Source organism: Rhinatrema bivittatum, chromosome 8 (assembly GCF_901001135.1).
Source record: "Rhinatrema bivittatum chromosome 8, aRhiBiv1.1, whole genome shotgun sequence".
NCBI classification, from domain to species: domain Eukaryota; kingdom Metazoa; phylum Chordata; class Amphibia; order Gymnophiona; family Rhinatrematidae; genus Rhinatrema; species Rhinatrema bivittatum.
Window position 1 is genome coordinate 115,845,802 of NC_042622.1, and position 22,296 is coordinate 115,868,097.

Sequence of the window (22,296 nt, forward strand, 5' to 3'; positions counted from 1 at the left end):
GTAACAATCTCAGGGCATAGGGCTAAAAATTTCCTACGCCGCTCTTGTGTTATTGGTGAGAGGTCAGGAAAAATCTTAACATTTGCATTCATAAAGGTAACTGGAAATTTCCTAAAGTATACTCTCATAATATTTTGCATATCTACTGAGGTTAATAAAGAAACTAGAAGGGTGGCTCTGTCTAACTCTAGTTCTGAACTCTCTAAAATTTCTGTTAGATTATCTTGCAAGTTTAGCCTATTTGGGTTAGAAGAAGTTTTAGGCAAAAAATAGCATTTATTTACTTGAGGTAAAGTACTTTCTTCAAACCCTAAGACTTCTTGCAAAAACCGTTTAAAGGTAATAAATGGGATTTCTCCCAATACACGTGGAAAATTTAAAACTCTTATATTAAGGTGTCTGTTAGAGTTTTCAAGTGCCTCCACTCTTCTAGTTAAGTATTGTCTATCTTTCGCAACTGCAGCCTTGAAAGCAATATTTTCATGGTCTTTTCGTTGTAAATCTGTTACTTGTGTAGTTAGTACATCCACTTTTTGTTGAATATCGCTTGAATTCCGACTGTTTTGAGAGGCAAGATGTTCCACCTTGGAGTTTAAATTGTTCAAAGTCGTCGCAACCCCCACCATCAAGTCCCATAAGGCCACCATTGTAACAACCTCTGGGCGCTCAGGAATCCTAAGGGGAACAACTTCAGGGATTTTCTCAGTCCGTAATTGCAGGGCATTACTCATTGGACTTACCCCTACTGCCCCTTCTACTGCTGTAATGTTCGATCTCTCCGCGTCCTTTTGCACTCCCGTTACTGCTGCTGCTAACTCTTGTTCGTCGGCAAGCCGAGGTACAGGAGATTCAGTTGGTGTCTCTGCCAGCAGACCGGGAGGGGGTTCCTCTTTTTTCGCGCCGTGTAGAAACAGGAGCCCGGAGCATTGTTGAGGGACTGACCTAAGTTCTGGGCTCAGCGTTGTCTCCTCCGGAGCCGGAACTTCTCCCTCAGTTCCATGCTCCAAGGGTTCCTCGACCGCTGGATCAAATGAAGCTTGCGAGGTAAGAAACCGGATTATTTCCTGCTGCATAACCGAAGATGGTGGGGGCGTTGAGGGATAAACCCTTATCTTCCCCTTCCTTTTCGGGGCCATGAGAAATAGTTATAAACGAAAAAAATCCACAAACAAGCAGGACCTGCCTCGGCTCCTACACGCTATGTGCAGCCATCTTGGATCCGCTATGTGCAGCCATCTAACACCTTCTATTAGTCTTATTGTATACATGTGGTCTGAGTATTTATTGTGGATATGTTGAAAACCAAACCCATCTGCAACCCTCTGAGAACCCCTGAATTGAACATTTAACTATAGAAATGATTTTCTAATCTTAGACCTTCCATCTTTTCTTCAGAAAATATTATATTGTTTGGCAGAAATGCTAAAGTAGCACTTAAATGAAATTTCCTAAGTAGGAAGGAAACCCTATGTACCTTGGCTCTTTTATATTTGCTGATTTGCATAATAATAATGCAATGAAATGCATTAGAGAAATCCAACCAGGCATTTTTTTTAATGCAATTCAGACTGAATTTTAAGGTTTAAAGGTCAACGTTATTCATGAATACTCTGAAATCTACATCATTGTGGCATTAAAATGCGTTACAAACTTAACTTACATTTTTAAGACACCTTGTATAACTAGTTGCGAAATGAAGATTAATGTACCCTTGAGCCTTTGTTTCTGAAAGAAAGTCTGAGAAGCTCTGTTAAGACCAAAAGCCTATTTTAACTCAGAATTCTAAATTCAGATATAGCCATATTTGGTATAGCTTTTTTATTTTTTTTTAATAACTGATTCAATAAATAGCATTTTTGTAGCTGGTAAATGTTTCCAATTGAGGTACTGTGTAAGTATATTGTATATATTTGTGATGCTGGATAAGAAATATTCTTGTTAAAAAAATATATATATGCTACATTTAAAAAAACCCAAATGAAAAAATAAGCTTTGGTTGTTTTGGTTTCTTTACTTCTTCCATGAAGATCATTAAATAGGACTTATAAAACTAACTTAAATTAATTATTGTTTAAAGATGCTGCATTACATGGATGATTAGAAACTTTTACAAAGGGGTTTTTTTTTCCTCTTGTATTTTTATATTTTTATTATTAAAATAATTCATTTTATATATGTAATATATATGCAGCAAAACAAGCAAATGGTAACCCTACAATAATCATATATATATATATAAAAAAAATAGGGTTTAACAATATATAGAACAAAATTTACAAAAACAAAACTTTGCTTTATTTATGAAATTTGGAGAAGGCTTTATTAAACAATCATAAAAACTAACATATCCCACATCCCATGCATATATTAAAACCATAGATTGAAGACTATGTCTCCCTATTTCTATGAGAGTTATTAAAAACTATTCAAATGTTAGTGTAAAATATCTTGAATCATATAACACTATTAATTCAACCCTATGACATGGATCTCACAAATGTGTAATAGCTTGTTTGAAAACTAAGACTACATTGTCGTATTGGAAACCAAAATGTAATCCACTTGTTGAAATGAATAAGGCAGCGTCGTTCTTTTTTTAAAATAAAGCCTTTTCCAAATTTCATAAATAAAAATACAAGTTTTGTTTTTGTAAATTTTGTGTGGATGAGATTCTAAATCTAACATTTGTCTTCTCTTAGATCGGTGTGAATCCCAAGGAATATGAATGCCAGGAGAAATACATACTGTGGTCAACTACCAGTTTAATTGTATTAATTTTACTGTAATTTTCATAAAATAACGTTTTTAAGGACTGACAGGTCTCTTTCTTTGGTGTGAGTCTATTTTAGGGCAAGCCCTGCATCCTTTGGCCAGTGTGGTATGTGATGCCCCTGGCAGGCCCTGCATCATTGGGCCAGAGTTTGTCACACCTTTGTGGAAATCTCTGTCCCATGGAGGCAAGGCCCATGACCCATTTGCCCATCAGACAAAAACATTTTCCCATGTGCATCACTTGCACTTGACCACATTAAATTTCATATTCCATTTAAATGTCAGTATTCTAGTCCTGCAAGGTTCTCTCCACACTGCAGTTACACGATGTTAGGTTTCATGTTAGGAGTTACCACCCAAGAAAAGGACCTGGGTGTCATAGTGGGCAATATTTTGAAATCCTCGGTTCAGTGTGTGGCGGCAGTCAAAAAAGCAAACGGAATGTTAGGAATTATTAGGTAAAGAGTGGAGAGTAAAATGGTAAATGTCATAACGCCTCTGTATTGCTCCATGGTGGGGTTATATCTGGAGTACTGTGTGCAGTTCTGGTTGTCTCATCTTAAAAAAGATATAGTTGCATTGGAAAATGTGCAGAGAAGAGTGAACAAAATGATAAAGTGGATGGAATGGCTCTCCTATGAGGAAAAGCAAAAGAGGTTAGAGCTATTCAGCTTGGAGAAGAACAGCTGAGGGGGGATATGATAGAGGTCTATAAAATCATGAATGGAATAGCAACAGGTTAATTTAAATTGGTTATTTACTCTTTCAAAAAATACAAAGACTAGGGCAGTGGTTCTCAACCGGTGTGTCGTGAAGTACTGGCAGGTGTGTCACGCACCCGCAGCTCTTACTCCCCCTCCTCACTCAGCGAGATGAACACTGCTGCCGTTCCTGCCTGGGCTATCAGAACGGAAGCAGTGTTTGTGGAAGCCAGCAACAGGAACATGACCTTTTCTTCTTCCCGCCCTGTGGCCTGGAAGAGGAAGTGATATTTACCAGGCACACAGGAAGAAGAAAAGGCCATCCTGCTGCTGCCGCTGGAGAAATCGCATCCCAAGACTCCCCCAGGCCTCGCAGCGATAGGAAGGCAGCATTTAGCTGTTTGCCTATGCTGTTAACATCGTGACACAGAGCAGTCAGCTGAGAATGTGGCCATGGGGATTTCCTGCCACACGGCTGATGGGGAAATCTGTCCATTAGCTGCCCCGGGTCCAGGCAGCTAATGGATGGATTTCCCCATCAGCCGCATGGCAGGAAATTCCAAAGCTGAAGATCGGTGCTGGCTGGCCACTTTGCCAGAGGCTGCAGGAGTATGGCGCTACTGCCCCACCTTGCCCTGGCCTAGCTCTGACCTCCCCTTCTCTCGCCAGTGCAACCCCAGCAGGAAAATATAAAAATAATCAAACTGCAAAAAAATAAAAGGCTGGGGTGGGGAGAAGAAAAAGCATAAAATTACATTCTCAGCTGTCTGCTCTGTGCTGCGATGATCACAGCACAGGCAAACAGCTGAGTGCTGCCTTCTTACTGCTGCGGGGCAGGGGGGGGGGGTCACTCCTGCTGCAGTTTCTGGCCTGTCAGGACTCTGCTTTTAATAGCAGCATACTGACTGCCTTGTGCTGTAGCTGCCATGTGTGCTGGGGATGGGGGTGGGGTGAGTGAGTGAGCCAGCATGTGTGTAAGTGTTTCAGAGAATGTGTGTGATTGAGACTGTATGTGTAAGTAAGAGAGAAAACATGTGAGAGCAAGAGACAGGTCAGGAAGTGACTTGTGTGTGTGAAAGAGATTGGTCAGGAACGTGTCTGGTGTGTGTGTGAGAAAGAGACATTGATCAGGGAGATGAAGTGTGTGTGTGAGAGAAAGAGACATTGATCAGGGAGGTGACTGGTGTGTGTGTGTGTGAAAGAGAAAGAGAGATTGGTCAAGTAAGTGATGTGTGTGTGTGAGAGAGAGAGAGATTGGTCAGGGAGATGACTGATATGTAAGAAAGTGTGTGTGTGTGTGTGTGAGATAGACTAGTCATGGGCCCTAAGGAAGAGGAGCGTGAGGACAGAACTTCAGCTGTCATTGCTGCTTCTGGTGAGTGCTATTGGCCTACAAGAGAAAGGAGTAGGAGAGTTGCTGGAGATGGTAAGTAAAAGTGTTTTTTTTAAGTTTATCTTTCTTGATTGACTGCCATTTTAATTATTGGGTATTATGTGATGTGTCTGCTGTTTGAAATATTTTAGTGGTGTTCAGAGAATTTCTAATAATTTTGTAAGTTTTTAATGATTGGATGTTATTCTATTTATTAGTTTTGAAATATTTATTAGTCTAGTTTTAGAATTGTTATTTTATATTACTTGAGAAATGTATAAATAGAAATGTGGAAACAAAATCTGAACTGGAAACAGCAAGTAGCCAGACTGAGTGTATGCAGTGCAACAGTAGAAAAACAAAAACATTAACTTGATGGTCACTTTATTCTGTATTTGGTGGGGGGTCTGCCTGTTTTCTGTGTGTAAGACCAACCAAGTAAAGTTATTCTGCAAGCTTATAACCAACCAAGTTCCTGGAGAAGTCCATAAACTGTTATTAACCAAGTAGACAAGGACAGTAACTTTCAAACTGGCGCACAGGTACACGTTTGCATCCATACATCAGTCTGCACCCAGGGATGTGGCCATTTTATAATATAGGTGTGCATATGTGCGCATGTTGTAAAATAGTCTGGCCACGGTCACATGTGTGCCACATTTTAAGTGGGCATTCCAATGTACATGCAAATCCTGCTTCTACCGCATAAATCAGGGGATTTTAAAAGGGCCACATACTGATGCTATTCCCAGTTTGCCCAGTTAAGAGAGAGGTCCTCCAAAACCCCTAGTTTAATAGCCTTCACTCCCCTCAGTTAGCTGCAACCTTTAAACCCTACAGATCTGCCTAGTTTTTTAAATTTTTGAACCTAAACGTCATCCATAGCAGAAGTAAAGTTACGCAGAAGAGGGGACCCTCTGCATGTGCTGGGGTGCGCAAGTATTTACGTGCACATTTCTGGTTCATGCACTGAAACGCTTATGCCCCACCCAGACCACACCCATGCCCCATCTCTTTTTGAAAATCTCTGGAGATGCTCGTGCTACAGGAGATACGCATGTATCCGGGTGGCTTTTAAAATCTGTTCGGTGTGCATGAGCCCGTCTTATTCGCGCATCCCCTAATTAATGCATGCGCCGGACTTTTAAAATTCACCTCTTAAGGAATAGCTACTACTTATCACTGCACAATAGCAGCATGGGATCTATTTACTGTTTGGGATCTTGCCAGGTATTTATGAACTGGATTGATCACTTTTGGAAACAGAATACTGAGCTTGATGGCCTCTAGGTCTGACTCAGTATGGCAAGCTCTTATGTTCTTAAGGACCAGGCAAAATGCCTGGTCCTGGTCTTTTAAGTGGGTCCTCCTTTATATCTGTCATATCCCATCTTATTTATCTCTTTTCCAAGCTGAAGAGAAGGGTTATGATAAATGTTTATAAAATTGTGAGTGGTAAATAGGGAATAACTATTTACCTTCTCAGATGTTACTAAGACTATGAGACGCTCATCAAACTAACAGCAGTTTAAAATGCTTGTGGACACTGTCTGTGGAATGCATTCCAGTGGCCATGAAATGGTAGTATCCTATTATAAACAATACTTATAGCTGCTGGTCACTGTTAGTACTGCAATCTCTCGCATTTCCTTGATAGACACAATAGATTTGTCCTGAATATCTTTGCTGGCAATACTGGACAAACAGTTTCCGTGAAGGTGAGTCACACATGTGCTGGCAGAAGTTCAGCTGTATCAGATCTAGTGGCAGTGGTTCAGGATTGCAAAGACTGTGTCTGCCAATGCTGAAATCCACGGAGTAAGAGATTTGAGTCGCGGTGGTGCATTGTATTAATGGGCTCCATAGCAACATGGGCTATGTTCATGGTGGGAATGCTGGTAAGGCAGGAGGCCACAAATGTGGCTTGAGGAGATGACTTGAGGCTGAGGCAGCAGTGGAAACTGATTGCCCTTGTAGACCAGGTAAAAAAAAAAAAAAAAAGAGGTGGAGGGAGGAGTATGGAGTGAGGGAGGAGGGATTGAGAGGGAAGAGGTATAATGGAAGGATAAGGTGAGCTGGATAGGAGGAGATGATGGGGGGAGTGATTAAGGGGAAAGAGAGATTAGGATGAGAAGGGAAAGAGTGTTTCAAGATAAATACTCATTGGAGCATAGATGGTTTCAGCTAGGATTAAAATATAAATCGTGACTGGCCACCTCGCCTCTTACTAGATGGGTTCAGTATCTAGGGTGGGGGTTGTAAAAAGAAGTTTTAAAATTTGAAAGCTTTCAGTTGGTTCTCTGTTATCCATTATTTTATTCACAGAAGTGATTTTCCTCCTCTTTCAGATCAATTATGTTTTAAATATAGTGTTGCAAGCTATGTGTGTCAGAGTTCATGTGTGTGATTTAGAGGCATCCTCAGTTTCTTGTATTGCTTCCTCATGCTTAATCATATTATAAATGTGTGGCAAGTATTAAGTGTTCAAAAGTTTGATCAATGTATAATCTTTTTAATTTTGTTGCAGATGACTAATCGGCTTTTGTAAAGTTTACTGTTGCTTGTAGAAAATAATCTCCCTTTATGGTTACCTAAATTAAATTTTATTTATTTAAAATGTTTCTATACCGACATTCATTTGCATATCACATCAGTTTACATGGAACTGGTATAAATTAACTATGGAAAAGGAAAGAGAAATTACATGTTAAAGGAACTTGGTTGTAAAAGGGAGACAGTAAGCGAAGTCTGGAAGACAGTAACAAAGTGTTAATAGTTAAACTTAAGGCATAAATAACTAGGTGGGTAGGAGAAATAAAGGGAAGGGGGCTAAGGGGGGGAGGGGGTGGGGAGTGAGAGGGGTTGATTATGGGGAGGAAAATAGTACTGTGGCAAGTACAATTGGGTGGAAGGAAGGGGTATGTACAATGGCAAGTGCGGTGGGGGTGGAGGGATTATGAAAAGGCTTGTTTGAGCAGCCAAGTTTTTAGTTTTTATATCTAGATTCTTTCTGAAAGGGACATGCATGGGAGCGGCAGTTACTACCCTTAATAGAAGACATGGGGATTGCTACCCTTAACCAATAAGCTTGATGCATTTGATGCAACTGCAAATCACTCTGTGCTTCAACTGCAGGGAGGAAAAAATGGGAATTGGATTCAGATGACAATCAACACAGGCCCTGACTTTTATGTTCTGGGGTACTGATATGCAGACATAAGGGAAAAAGCACAGGATCGCTTCTACGGCCAAGTCCAAAAGCAAAGCACATCAAGCAACATTTTCTGAATTTTCAAGAAGGCTCCTCACCCAGTATAAATGGTGCTGGTAGTAATTTTTTATGGGTTTGACAGTTGCTTGGTTTTTACTACCCTTATCATAAGGCTTGGGAATAACTGCGCAGAGTGGCAGTTATTATCTTTAAGAGAAACATGGGGGTAACCTGCATGACACGGCAGATACTACCTTAAGAAACTTGTTGGGCAGACTGGATAGACCATTTGATTCTTTTCTGCCATCATTACTATGTTACTATGTATAATTTTGAAAGTCTAAACCTAAATGACTTTGTAGAAAGGTAGTGTTTTGCAGTATTTACTCTGCTTTACTATGATAGCTTTTGGAATAAAGCTTATTCTGTTTTCACTTTGACATTAATATCCCTTTTTTAAAACTTTTTTAAATTTCAAAATCATAATTACAGGAAATCTTCCTGCAAATAGAAAACTTGGAAGATGCATAAGAAAACAAGCAAACGTTTATTTCTGTTTTATGGGTGGTTCTATTTCTACAATATTACATGTTTTTCAGAGTACAACTCTGAAATATAGCTCTAGGAGCACCATACAATGGAAAATTGCAGGATAACTTATGACTGTTTCTGATTACTGAATGGCAAGTTATTGATATTTTGTATTCTTTTGGGTGTGGGGTGGTACTAAAAAGGTGATGAGATATGAGTTACAGTATTGGGTGGTCTGCAAAGTATGGAGTAGAATTTGTGCAGGGATGTTGACATAAAATTCTACAAACAAGTTGTAGGTAATACCTTTTTATTGAATTAACTTTATGCATTTCTGAGTAACTTTTGTAAACTATGATCCCTTCATCAGGTGAGTGCAGAATGAGCTACAAAACATGTTGCCTGAATAAGCAAATATAAATGGGAACAACATCCACCGTAGCTTATTCTACATTGATCTGATGAAGGGAGCATAACTATTAAAAGTTTGTCATAAATGTACTATGTCCAATAGAACGATTTCACCTCCAGCTTGTTTGCTCACCTTTATTTCTATGTCTCCAAGCAAGCATGACTTTATGTAGAGTGCATATAATATTTAAAGACATGTCTCCAAGGACAAGCAGAATGGTGGTCTTCACACATGGGGGGGGGGGGGTGACATTATCAGATGGAGCGTGGCACAGAAAACTTGATAGTGGCACACTGAGCATGCACAGCGTGCCACTATCCATGTGGGGTCCTTCTTCAGTTTCTCTTTTTCTGCGAAACTGAAGCCTCGTAGCTGTGGAGCTCATACTCTTTTTCTCTGGAAAGTTATATTCCTTTTTCATCAAGTCCTGTTGGGTCCCTCAGCATTTTTCATGGATTATTTTCAGGCGCTTCGGTAAGTTTCTCATAGTTTGCGGTTGATTCCCGATGGTGCTGCTTCTTGGTGGCCGCCAGGCACTGACTACATGCTGCATTCCTTTTCTCATGGCGTCATCTGGCTTCTGCCGTTGCCCCAGTGTCCCCAGACTATGTCCATCACAGACCCGTACGAGGTCTGTATCTTGTGCCTTGGGGCCATTGCATGATGTCTGTTGCTGTGATCTTTGTTCCCAGGTAACCCGCAAAGGCCATCAGGCGTGCCTTGATTAAATGGAGAAATTGTTTGGCGCCAAGAAATCAGAACCGTCGACATCGTCGTCAGGCACCATGACGCCAAAGGGTAAGGAGATCTTGGTGATGACCCCCTCTGTGTCCCTTCTGCTGTCCATGACTTAGAAATAGGTTCGAGGGACCATCTGAGATCGATGCCCTCACATTCCAGGTTGGGCTCCTCACCATCTCCCTTGGCTCCGGGAAAGGAACAGGCTGAGCACCAGGAAAAATCCAGAAAACATTGCCACAGGTCCTCATCATTGCAGTCTTCCAACCACGGGAAGACATTGGCATTGTCCGTGCTGCCCCCGAAGCGATCCCAGGCTGAGAATGACTTGCTTACCAAGCAGCCCGAAGGACCACAATGATCCCCACCTATACCGGTGAAGGGTATGGATCCCCCCCACGGTTCTTCCTCCTCCTCCAGCTATCTTATCCTCGGCAGTCTTTGAAGAGGAGTTGGAGAGACATGTGCGGCTGGTGGTCAGCCTGGCCCTGTAGGGCATCGAGCCATCGGTTCAACGGGACTGTCACCGCCACAGGAACTGACTCCATTGGTGCTTGCACCTTTGTAGGAGCGGCTGGACTTGCTCCTCAGTGTTTTACTGACACAGCCTACCCTGATGCCCCGAGCCCCTTCATTATCGAAGGAAGCATCGATGTGACCTTCACCGGTGGCTATCCTGTGAATGACTCCTCTGATGAGGAAGGACCATCGGGGTTGATGGTGCCATTGCTGATGGTGTTAACCCTCCCGGGACCTTTGGGATTGATGCCTTCAGAGCCACCGATTTCTCTGGCGCTCCCGATGCCTATGGGACTTTGGTGCCAGTGCACCCCCTGGTCCTACCGGTGCTTTTAGTAACTACACCAGTGCCCCTGGTGCCATTGAGGCTGTCGGGCTCTCTGCACAAAACCCTGCAGGGTGCTCCGCTTCAAATGTCTCTGGGCGCACGGAATGAGGATGATGCCCCCTACGTTCCTTGGGAGGGGGAGGGGTCCTTTTCCTCGACGGAGGACTTGCCTTCCAAACCCTCTCCCCCAGAGAAGAGGCGTAAGTCCCCACCAGAGGACTTTGCGAGGTTTGTAAAGGCCATGGCAGAGCCAGTGCCTTTCCAGCTCTAAACAGAGAAGGATTCCAGGCATAAAATGTTGGAAGTCTTACAATTTGTTGACTCCCCTAAGGACTGTGGCAGTGCACGACATATTCAAAGAGTTGATTGTCCAGCTCTGGAAACACCCCATCTCCATCTCTCCAGTGAACCGGAAGACTGATGCTGTCTATTTAGTCTATCACAGGCTTTGAATGCTATCAACTTGCACACCAGTTGTTGGTGGAATTGGCCTTGAAAAAAGCAAAGAGGCTGCGTACTTATGCTTTGGCACCTCCGGTTCGTGAGCACAGAGCCCTGGATGTTCTAGGAAGGAGGGTCTTCCAAGGCTCCATCTTGGCAGCCAGAATCACCTGCTATAAGTTCAATATGAGCCAATACTCCAGAAACCTTTGGAAGCAAGTCCAGGATATGGTGGAACACCTCACTCAGCAGTTTCAGGATGATTTCCAGAAGGTAATTCAACAGGGTCTTGAATGTGACAAAAACGAAGTCCGCTCTGCATATGATGTGTGTGAAACAGCAACAAAAGTTGTGGCAGCTGGCATTGGGGCCTGGCATATGACCCAGCTTCACGCTTCCAACCTCCAACCTGAAGTAAAGAATCATCTGACAGACCTACCCTGTACCGATGAAAATCTGTTCGGAGACAAAATCAAGGAAGCGGTTGCGCAGCTGAAGAACTATCATGAAACTCTTCAGCAGTTATAGGGCAGCACCTCAGACCCTCAATCCTTGGGCAAAAAGTCACCCAGTAGTACAAGATGCCTGTACTACTGGCCATGGAAGTATTATCTGCTGGCATCTAGTACGAGACCCTAATGGGCACAAGCTATGGCAAGAGTAAAACAGCCACATGCCCTTTGACTGGCCCCTGCCCCAAAACAGAGCCCTGCCATGGGGTTTTGACTGGAGCGGGGGAGTTTAAGCCAGCTTTCCCTAACCCAGAGCACCAACCCTCCAGTGGGGGCCGCCTGCAGCTTTTTGCCGACTGGTGGATTTCAGTTATCTCGGACCAATGTGTCCTGTCCATTGTTCAGTAGGGATACAGATTGCGTTTCCAATGGATTTTTCCACAATCTCCTTCGTGTCCCCGGAGAAGATCTACAGAGAATCAGCAAATGCTTCGGTTACAGCTCTCTGCCCTCTTAATGGCTTGAACGGTTGAACCAGTGCCTCCAAGTGAGCAGACAACAGGAAAGTGGATCGTTTCTGCTCTCTGATCAAGGCGGATGGGAGGCTGGGGAGGATGCCTTCTCGCATCACTGGGGCACCAGCCTCCGGTACTCACATCCCCCACTGCCGCTAGTCTCGAAGACACTCCAAAAACTCCAATAGGACCAAGGCACCATGATCCTGATTGCGCCCTTTTGACCACGTTATATCTGGTTTCCGCTCATGTAAGATCTGGAGTTGCATCTTCCGATCTGGCTGGAGACTGCTCCAGATCTGATCACGCAAGATTCGGGCGGGCTACGCCACCCTAACCTCCAAGCCTTGTCCCTTATGGCATAGATGTTGACTACGTGATCCAATGGACCCTGGGCCATTCGAATGGCATATCTCGAGTGCTGGTAGAGTCCAGGAAGGCTTCCTCAAGGAGATCTTACAACCTCAAGTGGAAACGATTCTCAGGTTGGTGTGAGGGGAACGGATTGGACCCGTTCTCATGCTTCACACTGAGACTTTTGGACTACCTGTTGCACCTGTCTGAGGCTAGCTTGAAGATCACCTTTGTGAGAGTTCACCTTAGTGCCATAGGGGCATATCGGGGATAGATTGCGGATCCATCTCCACCCATCCGCTAGTGGGGCATTTTAGGCGAGGTTTAATGCAGCTTAAGCCTCCAGTTCGACCTCCTGCGGTCTCCTGGGACCTCAACGTGGTCTTGACTCATCTAATGAGGGCTCCGTTTGATACCCTGAGGTCTTGCAACCTGAAGTACCTATCCTGAAAGGTCATCTTCCTGGTGGCGATCACCTTAGCAAGCAGGATCAGTGAACTTCAGACTTTGCTGACAAACCCACCTTATACAAAATTTTTCCATGATAAGGTGGTTTTGCATACGCATCTGAATTTCCTTCCAAAGGTGGTCACGGAGTTCTATCTCAGTCAATCCATTATCCTAACCACCTTTTTTCCAAGACCTTACTCCCACCAGGGTGAACATGTCCTGCGCACTCTAGACTATAAAAGTGTCCTGGCCTTTAACCTGGAACGGATGGCGTCTAATCTCCAGTCCACACAACTTTTTGTCTCCTTTGACATGAGCAGGTTGGGAGTCGCAGTATCCAGACAGAGACCTTATCCAACTGGCTAGTGGACTGTATTGCTTTCTGCTACATTCAAGCAGGACTGCAACTTGAGGTCCATGTCAAAGCTCATTTGATTCCAGCCATGTCTGCTTCGGTAGCTCACTTGTGTGCGGTTCCTGTTCATGAGATTTGCAGGGCGGCAACTTGGAGTGCTCTCCACACCTTCAGCCTCCCATTACTGTTTGGATAAAGATGGGTGACGTGACAGTCGCTTCAGTCAGTCAGTACTCCATAATCTTTTTTTTTTTTTATTTATGCACTTTTAACAAAATATAGACAGTAATTTCCACTTGTCAATGATATAGTCATTACAGAAAAATAATTAAACAGAAATGCCCAAAACAAAAATATATAATGGCCCAGTTACATTAATACATCAGTCAAACATAGCAAGAAAATTTTTCTTTAAACAGACCAACATATAAATTTTAAACTGTAATTGACCTTTTATAAGGAATCCGGAGATCTAAGACAGATAATAATAGAGCGATTATAGGAAAATTAAACTTCCCAATTAATAAGGGGAGACTAAATGCTTTAATTCTCTATAAACCTGTGACCAAGCTGAAAATACTAAATAGAAATTCTAGCATCCAGGAATTTCCTGAGCTCTGGGGGTTCCAAAAACACATATCTCTCATTCAAATATTTTACAACACATTTGCAGGGGAAATACACAACCATCTGAGCCCCCAGGTTCTCAACCTCCTGGCTCATCCACATCAACCTCCTGGCTCATCCACATCAACCTCCGGGTACATCCACATTTTTTGTGCAAGATAAAGCTTTTCTCGATTGCGGAGAAATAGTCTCAGTATGTTATCGCTGTCCTCCATTCTCAGGAATCTTACACACAAAGTTCCTCTTAGTTCCACATGTTCTTCCATCGATTTTTCTAAGAAATCTGTGATATTGCTCAATTGCTGAGATTGAATTAATCCTTCATTTTTTTCTTTTTTCTTAGTGACTATGAAGAAGATTTTTTCAATACTCCATAATCTTTTCCAGACATAAAACATAACTCTTCCTACCTTGGGCCCTGTTTCATGTGCAGGCTTTCTCCCTGTGCTATAGCAGCACTAGCTGTTGTGCACGTTTGTCCCTGTTACTTGCTGCACTCCTTATGTTTGGGAGCAGCCTGTAGCTGCACATTCACCCATGTGTGAGGACTACTATCCTGTTTGTCCTTGGAGAAAGCAGAGTTGCTTACCTGTAACAGGTGTTCTCCAAGGACAGCAGGATGTAAGTCCGCACAAAACCCGCCGCCACCCCGCGGAGTTGGGTTTCTTTAGGTTTCTCTAATATTATTTTATTTTTCATGAATTCTATGATATAAGACTGAAGAGGGACCCCGTATGGATAGTGGCATGTTGAGCATGCTCAGTGTGCCAGTCAAATGTTTTCTGTGCCGGGCTCCATCTGATGATGCCACCCCCCCATGTGTGAGGACTAACATCCTGCTGTCCTTGGAGAATACCTATTACAGGTAAGCAACTTTGCTTTTTACATATCCATTTTTTAAAAACAGTACTTTGTGCAAATTTACTTACACCCAAGAAGATAGTTAAGCTACACGCTATAGGGTGAATTTTAAAAGCCTTAAGCGCGCCGAAGCTGGGAGATGTGTGCAGATGTCAGGCTCGCACGGATTTTAAAAGCAGCCCGTATACATGCATATCTCCCAGTATGCACGCAAATAAGTTGAAATAAGGGGTAGGGCGTGGGCATGGTTTGGATAAGACATGGACATTCCAGGACTTTGACATGAAGTATGTGCGTAAGTATTTTCGTGCACAAGCGCGCGCTGTGGTCTCCTGCCACGTAAATTTATTATTGCTATGGATAGCGTGTAATTAATAAAATTAAAAAAAAAGCTAATCTGCAGGGTTTTAAGGGTTGGTGCTAACAGGGTAAAAGGGTGGCTATTTAACTAGGGGGGTTAGGAAGTCGTATCCATTACCTGGGCGAACTGGGAACAAACTGGGGAAACTGGTAATTGCGTCGGTGCACATCCTTTATAAAAGTCCTCCATTTACAAAGTAGAGGCGGCATTTGCATGCACATACGCGTGTCCATATAAAGTTGTGCGCACATGTACATGCATTCAGACTATTTTATACCATGTGCACATATATGCATCTATGTTATAAAATGGCCTTGTCTTTTGGTGTGAGCCTGCATACACATGTACATGAGCCCGTGTGGCTGTTTAAAAGTTAGTATCCCTGGATTTTTTTTTTCCTTGAGCATGGGGTGAGGGAATGGGCAATTGGAGATGCCCAAAAAGCATAATTAACAAAGTCAAAATGAATGTAACTTAATTTTAGTGACTAATACTCGCAAACTTAGATTTATTAATGTGCTGTTCCCATTTTATGTCTATGGAAATAAGACTAAATCTGGCTATGAGTTTTTATGGCAAATAATACTATAAGAATGCCATTTAAAATGGAGAGGCAAAGCTTACTGAGAAAACTGGAAACAGATATGGATTGTAACAAAAGCACGACAGTTCTGGGTTAAATGGTATGACTAAGTTGTCTGTGTGTCTTTATTGTTTACGTTCCAGTAATGTTCTGATTTATACTCTTTTGGAGCCTTTGAACTTCAGCTGTCTTGAGCAATCTATAGTCTATCACTTATTTTAATGTTCTTTGCACAAGGTCAGTTTTGGATGTAGTGCTCTGGGCAATTTCACAGAGTGCTTCCCTTCCTTTGTTTAACCTTTGACCTGTGAAAACAAGAGTTAATCAAAAGTTCTGAGGTAGTTAAGAGGAAGAGGAAGTGTTTGGTTACAAATTAAATATGAGTGAGTCATAAACTATAAATCTCCAGTAGTGCTACCAGTTGTGCAATCTAAGTTTGCAAGTGATACAGATTGCTTTGGTTATAAATTCAAATTCAAGATTTACTGAGATTTTCAAGGAGAGGTAGCTTCTTCTGATAAGATCCACACACCCTTTTTGAATGACATCAGCTGAAATTCTCTGCAATTCTGACTTGATATTTTATTTGCTGAACTCTATTTTGGTAAGTGAATTACTGAAAAGAAAACAAAGATTCTTGTTTTATTCAAAGTCTTTTTTTTTTTTAGCCATTGAAGAATCTTCTTGACTCTCTCTGTAGTCAACCTTTCATTGAAAATACCAGCCGAGACGAGATAATGGCTTGTTTTCTGAAAATAAAATGTAAATGGGCTAAATTATAGAAGAAACCCTAGCTTAGCATTCCATGCTGCTATTACATTTTTTAAATAGCCCTGTGTGATAGAAACTAGGACTTGAAGCACTGGGAAAAACATATCCCATGGTATGGAATGTGTCATGCACCATTTATTTAATGAGCTTGCTTCTTTTAATGAGTCTCCTCTTTTCCTTTGAAAACAGTTTTGGGCTTGCATTTGCCCTCTTTGCCTTGTTTTAGATCCAATTCTGTATACCATGCTACTCTTTTCATGATTTTGTATTTAAAATGGTGATAGGAACAACTCAAACTGTTTAAGATTCACTGGATTTCTAAGATTCCACCAGGACTTACCAGGGCTGAAATGAACTCTCCAAAATACCTTCCTCTTCCCCTCATAATAATTTGTGTTAGGGAGAAGAGGGCAGTGGGGTTATATAGTGAGTGTATTTCTTCTCTGATAAATACACACCACCCCACTTCGCCCTAGTGCACCACTTTCCTCCTCCATGCCACACGTCCTATATCCCCTAACCCTCCTCACTTAGATACAATTTGCTGTCTTCTGTAGCTCTCTTGCTTTTCTCTTCCCCCTTCCCAACTCTGTCTCCCCCTCCCTACCCCTTTGCCAACTCACTTTTCTCCCAGGACTAGATGGAGGCCAAAGATGACTCATCCTTACTGGAAATAGGCCTTTTTCTCCTTTCTGGTCATGCCCTCACATTCTCCTCTTCTACTTCCCCATAAACACCCCCCCCCCCCACAACACACACTCACTCACTCACTCTTCTCCTAGGCTCTGATGAGGACTGTTGTCAACTCGAACTATCCCATAGGGTCCCAATTGGGAGCAAAGTCATTGCCTCTGCCTTAAGATCCTGCTGATTCCTTCTCCTGTACTCAGATTGGGGCCAAAAATATTTCTGCTGCTTCTCTCTTCCTGGGCTCAGATGGGGGTAGAAGATGTGGCCACTACGTTTTCCAATTAACCACCGATTGGGATGAAGATGCTGCTGTTGTTTCTTTGTCCTGGCCATCATTGCCTGCTCCTCCCTGCCTGCTAGCCAAGAAAATCCATTCACCCTAGATGAGCGGTCAAGTGGATTTTTGAAACCATGAAGATATAAACACACAACTGCTCATTTCAGGGTTCTCCTTGGGATCCCCCTTTGTATTTTATTTAAGACTACAAAGGTGAACCTGAGAAAAGAAGGACATTTTAAATGTACTCTTCCTTTGAAATTACTTGCTTGTATAGATAATATAATATTTGTACCATTTTTTTATAGCTTCAGAAGCTACTGTGTATAATCAGAAAGTATAAAGAGATTACTGGTTTGTCAATAACATGGTTGAATGTTATAAGACTGGCAAAACTCCAATTGAGGGATCTTTGTAGTTCCAAATGCTTGTATATTTAAAAATTCATTAGCCTTATAAAAATGTTTTCTCTATCAATCTTGTTTACTTTCTTTTAACTTATTTAGGGGCCAATGTATTAAAGTGAATAAACAGCCATTAATAGTGTCTATCGCACGTACTAATGGCTGATAATGACATGCAAATGAGACAGATGGTAAAGTGCATGCATACTTTACCTATGGATATAAAAAAAAAAAATTATCCCTCTACCAGGTGTAGTTATATTTTTAAGTTAATGTATCTGTGAACAATTAGCGCGCATACTTTTTTGCTGTTTTGCATCTCATTACCTCAGCATACTTTTTTTGCATTAAAATCTTTCCAAGGTAATTTATGCACTGTCAAAGTGCTGTTAATGATTATAAATTAGATTGCATAAGTTAACAGTACATTAAATATATATTTACACCAAGTAAAGTATTAGCACAGTTTAGTACATTAGTACATTGCAGCCTTAATCATCTTGAATTTTAGTAGTTGAAAGGGTCCATCAAAAACGGTTGGTAGAAAAGTCTCTTTACACCAAACATTGTCCCACAGTTGCACCCTCTATCTCACACACTGCCTCATTCTCACACACTGTGTCTGCCACACAGACACTCTCGTGCACATACTCACTGTCTCTTACTCACATACCCACTCTCAGACACATACTGAGTCTCTATGTCTCTCTATGCTCTTTACCATTAGTGTTATTGGCCCATAGAATGCTTTATCAGCATTAAGGGCATGTTAGTTTCCTCCCATACCAATGGGAAACATGCTAATGCATACAATTTTTAAACTAACATTTCTCCTTTAATATGCATTCCTATGGTCCTGTTCTCAGTGCAAAATGGTGAGGACAACTGAAGACCACCAAATCTATTTATTTATTTATTTATTTATAATCTTTTTATATACCGACGAACGTTGGGAACATCTCATCGGTTCACAGTAAACGAAATGCAGCAAACGAGCTTTACAGAGAACACAATCATTAAAAGGAAAACTAACTTACAAGAGAACAAGCAATAATATGGACATTATTTTAGAGAGAACTATAAACAATCATTAGAGGGGAAAAAACGAGGTAGGGAAAAGGGGCTGGTATCTTTACAGAGAACAATCAATGAAAGGAACTTTGTTATACAGAGAACTATAAACATTCGATAAAAGGGGGACAAAGGGCAGAAAAAGGGGGGCTGGGAGTTAAAGGGTGTCTAAACCGCTAGCAACAACTGCTCCCCAGAAGACCTAGAAAGTTATCCAAAGTTAATTTTTGTTTTAAATTTTTAGATTTTGCCCCAGCATTGAATGTAATGCAGTAATCCCATGTACCCAGTTAGTTAAGTGATGTCACAAAGAGAAAATAAATTAACAGTGGAGAAGACACTGGAATGTTGCTGGCAAAATGACCTGAAATGACCACTTTAGGAATTACATCTTTAAAAAGCTGTATATAATTAAAAAAAAATTGATATGATACCATATATAGGGCTGTACAAAATCACATGGTTATGCCCTTCCAAAAAAAAGGAGCTTAAACTCTAATAGGCTCAATACCGCAGAATCACTAATGGTGGATAGAGGATTTTAAGAATTTGTAAAAACTATTTTCTGCTCTTTACCCTCTGCACTATACTGCCACAATGTCCAGAAGTTATAGAGTTTATTTCTCTACTCATAAGGCTTTTCATCACATGTGTGAGTTATGGAAATACTCACCCAATTTACCAGTTAAGAAATAATATTTATCCAACAAATTTCATTATGTATTTTCTAAATCTGGAATTAATTTAAAGGTATCCTTGTCCCATTACCAAGCTCAGTTATACATCAAATTTACATAAATTTGATTGTCAGAAAACTTAGGGCCTGATTTTAGAAAGCATTTAGAGTAAAACTGGGTTTTACTCAAGTAAATGCACTTTTCTCGAGAAAGTGGCCTTTTGAAAATTGCTGTAATATATACTATACCATTGAATTGTCCATAGGATTTACTTCCATAAGTGCACTTTACTCAAGTAAATGACTTTTGAAAATTACTGCAAAGTAGTTACATTTACTCTCGCAACTCATTTTGAAAATTACCTCCACTCTCCTGGGCACGCGATTCAGTATGTAAATGAGGGCCTGCGCTAATAAGGAGGCAGCAGCTGTCAGCGGGTTTGACAGCCGACGCTTAATTTTACCGGAGTTGGTTGTCGAACCCGTTGACGGCCACGGGTTAGGAAAACGTACGCTGGCAAAATTTAGTGTTCGTTTTCCAACCCGCAGGCCGCGGGCAGATTTTTTTTTTTAAGATGTTTTATTTTTTTTTATTTTTGGGGCCTCCTACTTAATATCGCTATGATATTAAGTCGGAGGGTGTACAGAAAAGCAGTCCAAACGGGGGCTAATGGTGCGATCGGCCTAAGCGCACCATATTGAATTGGCCTGATAGATTGTGAGCCCACTGGGGACAGGGAAATGCCTATAGTACCTGAATATAATCCGCTTTGAAGTGCTTGAAAAAGTGAATATAAATCAAATAAATAATCTTTATTAGCAATCAAACCTCATTAAATACAAAAATAGAAAAGACTTCTCCATGTTTAGGGACCTTATTTTCAGTTTTTATTTTTTTAATTTTTCACGGGAATGTATTAGGTTTATTATGAAAAGAAGAAAAACAGGAGAAAATCAGTGGAAAAGTGTAACATTTTTCTGGGTGAATATTGGAGTTTATTTTGTTGGACAATACAATAAAACAGTATTAAGCTGATTTTCCCACTCACTGCTTATCAGCATCCCTATCTCTACTCCCTAACATGTCCCTTTCCCTTCACCCCTGAGAATCTGCCTTTTACCCCCTCCCCCCGAATTACAATAGTTTTTCTCCTTACTAGTGCTGGTTCAAGACTTCTCTCTCCTTCGGCAGCACACTTTCTGAGGCTCCTTTGCTCTGCAGCACTGCACTTGTACTTTTCTGTGGGGCCAAGGAGCTGGCAGTGCTTCTGGTAGGCATGGCCTGCTTCAAATATGGCATTGGTGGTACCAAGCAGCAGGCATTTGGCTGCTTAGGAAGAGGAGGAGACAGGCACTTACTCTCCAGTGCCACATAGGTGGTGGGGGGCTTGAAATGCTGCAGGAGTTTTGGCCCACACTGGCTTCCAGCAGTTGCTGGAAGCTTTGAGACACTGCGTCTGCAGCTCTGCAGCTGCTCTTTAATCGGTCTAAAATTAGGGTGAAAGTTTTAACCAGTTACTAGTTTTAGAAAAATCCCGTAATGAATGGGTAAAAATAAGTTTAAACTGTACTGACTGGGTAAAAATTGTCTGTTTTACCTATAGTAGACAGGTAATTCACAAGACATTAAAGAGTTTTGCATCAGCTGGTAAATTTCTTTTCTAAGACATCTGGAAGGCTCAAAACCTAAAAGGTTTTCTTTGAAGGAAAGAAACATGTTAAAACATTATTAGAACTCTATCAGATCAAATTACATGATAGCTTGGCAACGTGTTATAGTGGTGTTCAATAGTAAGGGTGTGTGTTGTGGAAGAAAGATGGTTAATCTATATATAATAATAATAATAAAAAGACCACTAGTGCAACTTGCTTATTAAAAGTCATGTTAGATGCTTAAACATGTATAAACCTAAGTACCTGTTTATTTTTTGGGAGGTGGGCTTTATAGTCGAGCAGATATTAATTAGCATTAGAAATACAGAGGAATCTGTAAGAAGTGCCCCAGCATGTAATTGAATAAAACTTATATTCTTGGTCTAATGAAGCAATACAGGAAACCCTGCTCCATAGCTCAATGAAGTTCAGCTGTGAACCCTGGCCTCCCAAAAGGGGAAAACATTGATTCTTTGAAAGGAAACTTTGGCTTCAAAACCTCAATACTGCCATCATTAGATATGCATCTGTCAGTGCAAAAAAGATATTGAGAACTATTCTACAGGGACCAGAGTGAAGCTGGAAGCAAAATGACACTCTAAAATAGAACCAGATGATAGAAATACTGTATGGTAGGCTTGTACTAAAAATAATGTAGTAAATGTTCAGCTACTACAGTTAGTGCTCAAAAATCTTTAACATACAGGCTATTGAAATGGAATTTTATTCTTTTTAATCCATCAATCTACAATGTTCTTAAACATTTAGATAAAATATCTTTGAGCCTTGTACTCCAAAGGAGAATCTCTTTTGAAGAGTAGACCTTTTGTATTAATCTGACATTGTAAAAATAATTCAGAATGTCCTCCTTTAACTTTCTCTATAGTATTAATTCTTTCAATCCGAGGACCTGCCGTAGCAGTTCTGCTTTATAACAAAGCTGTTTGTTGTCTCAAAAACTGCTACTTTTTTGTTGTTGTTGAAAGTCTAAATCACTTAGCTTCTTTAAGAGTCTTCTTTTTAAAAATGCTGGTTAATCCTTCAGTTGGTTTGTTTACGAAATCTTTCCTAATCTACAGACTGGGGTCTTTCCTAAGAGGATTTCTTATTGCTCTTAGAATATCCTTCACCCCAGCAAAGTTTGTTTAAACAAATGGGAACGGAACAGCCT

The 22,296-nt window shown here is 41.1% G+C and overlaps 1 protein-coding gene across 3 annotated transcripts in view; it reads left to right on the forward strand.

Annotated features, from left to right (window-relative positions):
- DENND1A (DENN domain containing 1A) overlaps nt 1–22,296 on the forward strand; it is a 1,620,172-nt gene that overhangs the window by 599,100 nt on the left and 998,776 nt on the right. The gene's annotated exons all lie outside the window — the stretch shown is intronic.